This window comes from Pholcus phalangioides, unplaced genomic scaffold, assembly GCF_987345545.1.
Source record: "Pholcus phalangioides strain wild (caught in Gottingen) unplaced genomic scaffold, Ppha-v1.0 ptg000001l_1, whole genome shotgun sequence".
Lineage (NCBI taxonomy): Eukaryota > Metazoa > Arthropoda > Arachnida > Araneae > Pholcidae > Pholcus > Pholcus phalangioides.
Genome location: NW_028301594.1, coordinates 23,050,370 through 23,056,140, shown reverse-complemented (window position 1 = coordinate 23,056,140; position 5,771 = coordinate 23,050,370).

Below are 5,771 nucleotides of genomic sequence, written 5' to 3'. Positions count from 1 at the left end.
ACTCCCGGTAATCTTGGTCTCTGCATGGACCCCAAATTTATATTACCAGAAACCACAGCCATCTAATAGCGAGAATTTTCTTGAGCAATGAGTTAGTGGAAGACATTTTATCAAGTGTAAGTGATATGATGCGATAGCAGTGTCATCTACTGGACTGCAAATGAACAAAAGACCCGAGACAACGTTTCATACTCCTATCGAGAGATGTCACTACAAATACAGCTGCTGTCAAAGCAGAACAATATTACAACTGCAGTCCACCACTGTTGCAGCGGTGGCTTTTCCTTTTAAGTAATTTATTCGATTACACATTTTTTTTTTGAACTTGGCATTAATTTCTTTCTATAATTCTAAAAGTCTGCGTTCGAACCCCCCCCCCCTCCCCAGTAAAATATGCTGTGGACTCCTAGAGCTTCCAGGTACCTCCATTTGGGAACCGCTGGTTTAAACGTTTCAATGAGACATCACTAAGAAACAGGGTTGCCAGTAGGATTGCCATGTCATGGAAAGTAAAAGGTGATGTGTTTATATAAGAGTACTCTGCACCTAATTTATGCACCAGCATGCAAACTCCCCGTGTCAAGAGAAAATTTGCTTTTCTATGTATGCAACAGATGACCTTGTATCGTACAGCACTGTTTCTCAACCTGGAACCATGTGTCCCCCCCCCCCTCCCTTGCGGTCGTGAGATACTCTGAGGGGAGGCCACGATTGAAAATTGAAAATCACGTCTTCTCTGATTGAATTTGTTGATTGTCTGATTGCCTTCACTGACTGTCAGGGAATGTGAAAAAAATTGACTACTTTCAAAATGAAGTGGAACTGCCCACAGAGCCAAGGTCATCTTAACACAGCCGGACACTCTGGAATAGCGTTAAGTGCGTTGCAGTACTTCCCCCATGATAATTAGATTTGATTCTACTGTAGAATTTCTCAATAACGCACACCCATGGGACCAACATTTTTGTCTGCTAACGGGGCGTGTCCGCTAATGGAGTGCACGATATACACTGGAACCTCGTTTATACGACTTTCAAATTTATGCTTCTGTACATCTTAATGTTTAAATGTATATGTTATTGCGTGAGTGTGTGTGTGTGTAGTAGTAGAAGTTATACACCAGTGATTATACATAATCACTAGAGCCCGAATTATATGCAAATGCGGGCACATATGCATTAGCGTACGCAAAGGGGGGTTGGGGTTCTAACCCCCCCCCCCCTTGCGCCAAGATTATAGTGTTATTTTGCAGGGAAAAAAAGTAAAACCCCCCTTTCGGAAGGGAAAAAAATCTTAAACCCCCTCGAGAAAATTCTGCGTACGCCAATGCACGTATGCATTTGCATATTTTGTCTTTTTTTTAGCATTAGTGCATATAAATGCATAAAATTAAAGAATTTTCAGAATATAAGAGCATATTTTTTCAAAGTTTTATTAAAGCTCAATCACTTTCTTCATAATTTTTCAAATGAATATTGCTCATAATATTTTCACAGGATCGGATTTTTCCGCAGGTGGGATTTAGTGAATTAGTAGAGAGATGTTTGTAATGTTTTCCAAATATTAACAGTTTCATTGTAACGCTATTTCTGGAGATAGTGTCAAAAGTGTTCAATTTTTTTAGGAATAGCTTTGAAATCCTTTCATTATACAAGTATTTCATTACTGAGCAGCCAAGTCTAATTGGAAATTAAAAATGCCTAAATAAAAAATATGTAAAAGTTATTTGTGCATATGTGTGCAGTATATGCATGTAGGTTCCAGACTCTACCACGCAGCTGGGCTGGAAGAGATCTCGGCAACAGGATGAGTCCAGTGGCAAAGTTCTGGCGTTCATTCATTCATTCAGTATATGCATATAAGGGGTAATTTTTTGTAAATGAAATAAATATACACTAAGAAATAGAAAATATGCATTTCAAAAACATATCTCTGCTTCTGATATTTTTAACGCATATTTTCTCATTTTTTGGTAACATATTTTGGAATCTTTAACTTTTCAGGCTTTTTTAAAGCATATTTTGGCATTAATAAGTGCATATTTTTAAAGCATATTTCGCCACTTTTTTAGTGCATATAATCCGGGTGCTAATAATCACCAATCGTCTCGATAAAGACAGTTTGGTTAAATTTTACTATATTTCTCATTTTAACCGGTGATTATGTTAAATCAGGGCCGCAACTAGATGCTTGGTTACCCGGGGTAAGCGCGCATTTTGAGCCCCCTTGTAATGTTGAAGGAGAGGTTTCAGAATGAAATTTGCGCCCCCTTGGGTCTAGCGCCCGGGGAACGAGACCCGCCTGCTCCCCCGTAGTTGCGGCCCCGTGTTAAATAATTCCTAAGTAAAGTTGGAAAGCCTGATAAATATGAAAAACTTTATCTAACCTTTCTTGTCTTCATTAAACAAATTAATTAATTATTTTTACCCGCACATGATACGTGCACTACACGTATTTTGTAATAGAAATTGAATTAAGATAATTGTGAAGTAGATAAAAACATTCATAACAGCATTATCAGTCTTGCAATGTTGGTTTCCTTCCACACGTATCAACAAACATTACCAACACATTATCGTTCGAATCCACCAACCTGGACCATTGTTAGCTCAGTTAATTAAGTTTAAGTTGCTCAGTTAATTAATTAGCCGCTGTGGTGGTCGAATGGTCATAGTGACGGACTCGCATCACAAAGACCCGGGTTCGAATCCCACCGTCACCACAGTGGTGGCCGGCTGAAGTTGGTTTTCTGTGATTCCCAACTTCGAGCCACGAATGCGGGCCGATCTCCTCGTTAAAAGGTCTCGCCACAGCGAGCAACAGGCCTACAAACGACACAAATATATTCAATCATTACACTTCACTTCTGAAATATAAACGGTATACACAGCAGTATATGGTATTTACACTTCCGACGTAACTCATTCCAGTAAATTGCCCATAGACCGGAGATGTGCCTGTTTTGAAAGAAAGAAAGTTATTTAAATATTTAATTGACGGCTTGTGTGTGTGTTTCTTATTTACGAACACGAGTTTGGGATTAAACGTAATCTTAGTTGAACATGAGATAAATTGTCGTCTTATTCCAAAAATTAAGTTAAAGTTTGGAAAAAAATTAGAGTTTGTCTGATTTCAGTGTCCACTAACAGGGAGTGAAATACATTAAAGCCCTATTCCACGGGATGGGAAATGTCCGTTATGGGCGGTTCCACTGTATTTCTTTCTGAAATAAGTATGTAAAGTTTTATACAAGCAATCCCAGCAAAGTAGGGGGCCCTATGATGCTGTTAGAATTGAACTGCATTGAACCAGGGCCATCTTGATGTCAATGGAGCGCGAAGGGGGGGTCTGACAGGAGTGCCAAAACGATTGCTTGCCCCGGCTGACAAAGCATCTAGTTGTGACCTTGTTGTAGCAGGGCTACTATTACTACTAAACCGGATATGCACATCGTCCATATTGCTCCATGGAATTTCTAATGAATGGATACATGTCGAAATGTGCGTAAATGTGTTGTGAACCTATCGTAAAGTTTGTGTCTGTGGAATGCTTGTTATGTGTTGCTTGTCAAATGCTGTCATCTGTATTCCGAATTTGGAAGTAGACAAATTGGCTGATTATTTCTCGTTTGCGCCATGAGTGAATATTTTAAATGTTGTAGGCCTAATTCCTCCTCTGTAGAGAGACTTTTTAAATGAGAGATCTGCTCGCATATAGCTGCCTGGACAAAAAATCTATTACCCAACATGCACGGGACGTGTAAAAATTTTGACCTGGCATGTATATTTCTTTCGATCACATTTCCGACGCGAGAGAAAAACATTTAACCGGTTTTTTTTTAATTTTTTGGTGATGATACAATTGTTCTTACACACATGCATGGAATTCTACGCGCGAAAATTCTTTCTTATTAGACAGCCATGATGCTATATGTAACCAACGTATTTTTAATTATTTTTACGGCCCTGGGAAGTTATGGGCCGTCATAGGTTGGTATGCTAAGCCATGGGCCTAGGGTGTCAGGCTGGGATCTTTTGCGGGCCCTTTCAAACCAGACTTTCACGGGCCTCTTATAATGAATTTATAGCGTGAAAAGCAAAAAATGATGAGAATCGCACTATCTCGACTATCCGGCTTCCATACCATCCGGTCTAGTTAAAAAAAATAATTTTAATTCAAATAAATTAATTTACGAAGGTTTTTTAACAACTGGCTGTTGTGAAGATATATTTTGGAAAGAGAGAAAATTCAACTGCCCCTGCGGGGAATCGAACCCACGTCCTTTCACTTTCCGGGTGAACGCACTAGACTACAGAGGCACCGAATCTCTCAATCTTTCCTTGGAGCTCGTGCACACTGAAAGGGACCGTACATGAACGGCCGGACCAGACTCGGGCCAAGCTCACAACTGCTGACGCTGCCACCGTGCAGCGAAAGTGAAAGGACGTGGGTTCGATTCCCCGCAGGGGCAGTTGAATTTTCTCTCTTTCCAAAATATATCTTCGCAACAGATAGTTGTTAAAAAACCTTCGTATGGTAGCGGAGAGTGACGTCATCCTTGTATAAGTAATTGATTTCGCAAGTAATCATTCATCAATGAAATACGTTAAAATAGGTTTTGTAAGAATTAAGCTTACGTTTTATGCTTGTATTTTGTTTATTTCAGCACTTTCCGCGGCGTAGTAAAAATCACAAGCAATACTATAAATTGAGTCATCAAGTTTGCTGCAAAACTTTAACAGCGGTTGTTCGAATATTGTAAAATAACGTTATTAAAACCCGCAAAAAGGGGGGGGGGGGAAAGTCGCTCCTCCTTCCCTTTTTTCCCCTTCCACCATGATAATATACTCCACGATATAGGCAATGTTGTCAGGAACGCTGACTTGTAAATGTGGGTTTTTTTCTAATGTTATTTTACAGCAAACAAATATCAACTTCACAATTTTGCGACAAATTTGAAAATTCAATTTATATTATTGCTAAAAAAATATTTATTAATACCATATCATATTTTTTTTTTAATCGATCACCAATTTCAATTGAAGAATTATTAACAGCCATGTTTTTTTTTTTATTTGATAGATGACAAAGGGGAAGTTCCAGTTCAATGATATTTCGTGAACGTAATACAATACTCTACTCTGTATAGATATTTTCAATGTTTTCTAAAAGGCATATTTTTGCTGACAAAATTTTATATTTACCCGTTTATTGGTTGTGGACAAAAGTAACAAAGAAAAGCATCATTTTTTCATGATGAATAAGTTTACAAAATATGGACCTTTACAGCCTGAGAATGCTTCGGTACGCAATAGAGTTTTTTACTGCGCAGAAAAAAAAATTCCCATATCATCAGGTAGTATTTTATTTTATCATTCTCAGCACAGATATCTAAATTCTGTGCGCAGATAAACAGGTGTGTGCTGTTGAAATAAAAGAGAATGTGCCCCCCCCCCACCTCCATCTGAAAGCTGGTATAAAAAAAAGTTTTAGCTAGTGAAATAAAAAATTTTATTCAGCTCAATGGACTTTTTTTTTAAGCAGACTGATGGTTAGTATTTCTTATATTTCATAGATAACAGCAAGGGTTCTAATGTGTGTGTGTGTGTGTGTAACGATATTATTTATTATGTACGTACTCAATATGCGAGAGAAAGTGTTGGAAAAAAAAGTAGAGTTACCAGAAATTCCTAAACTAAGACATGAGGACACATGCACAGACATCTTTGGCTGTGTTCCTTACATATGTTTGCAACAGAGGGCGTCATGGC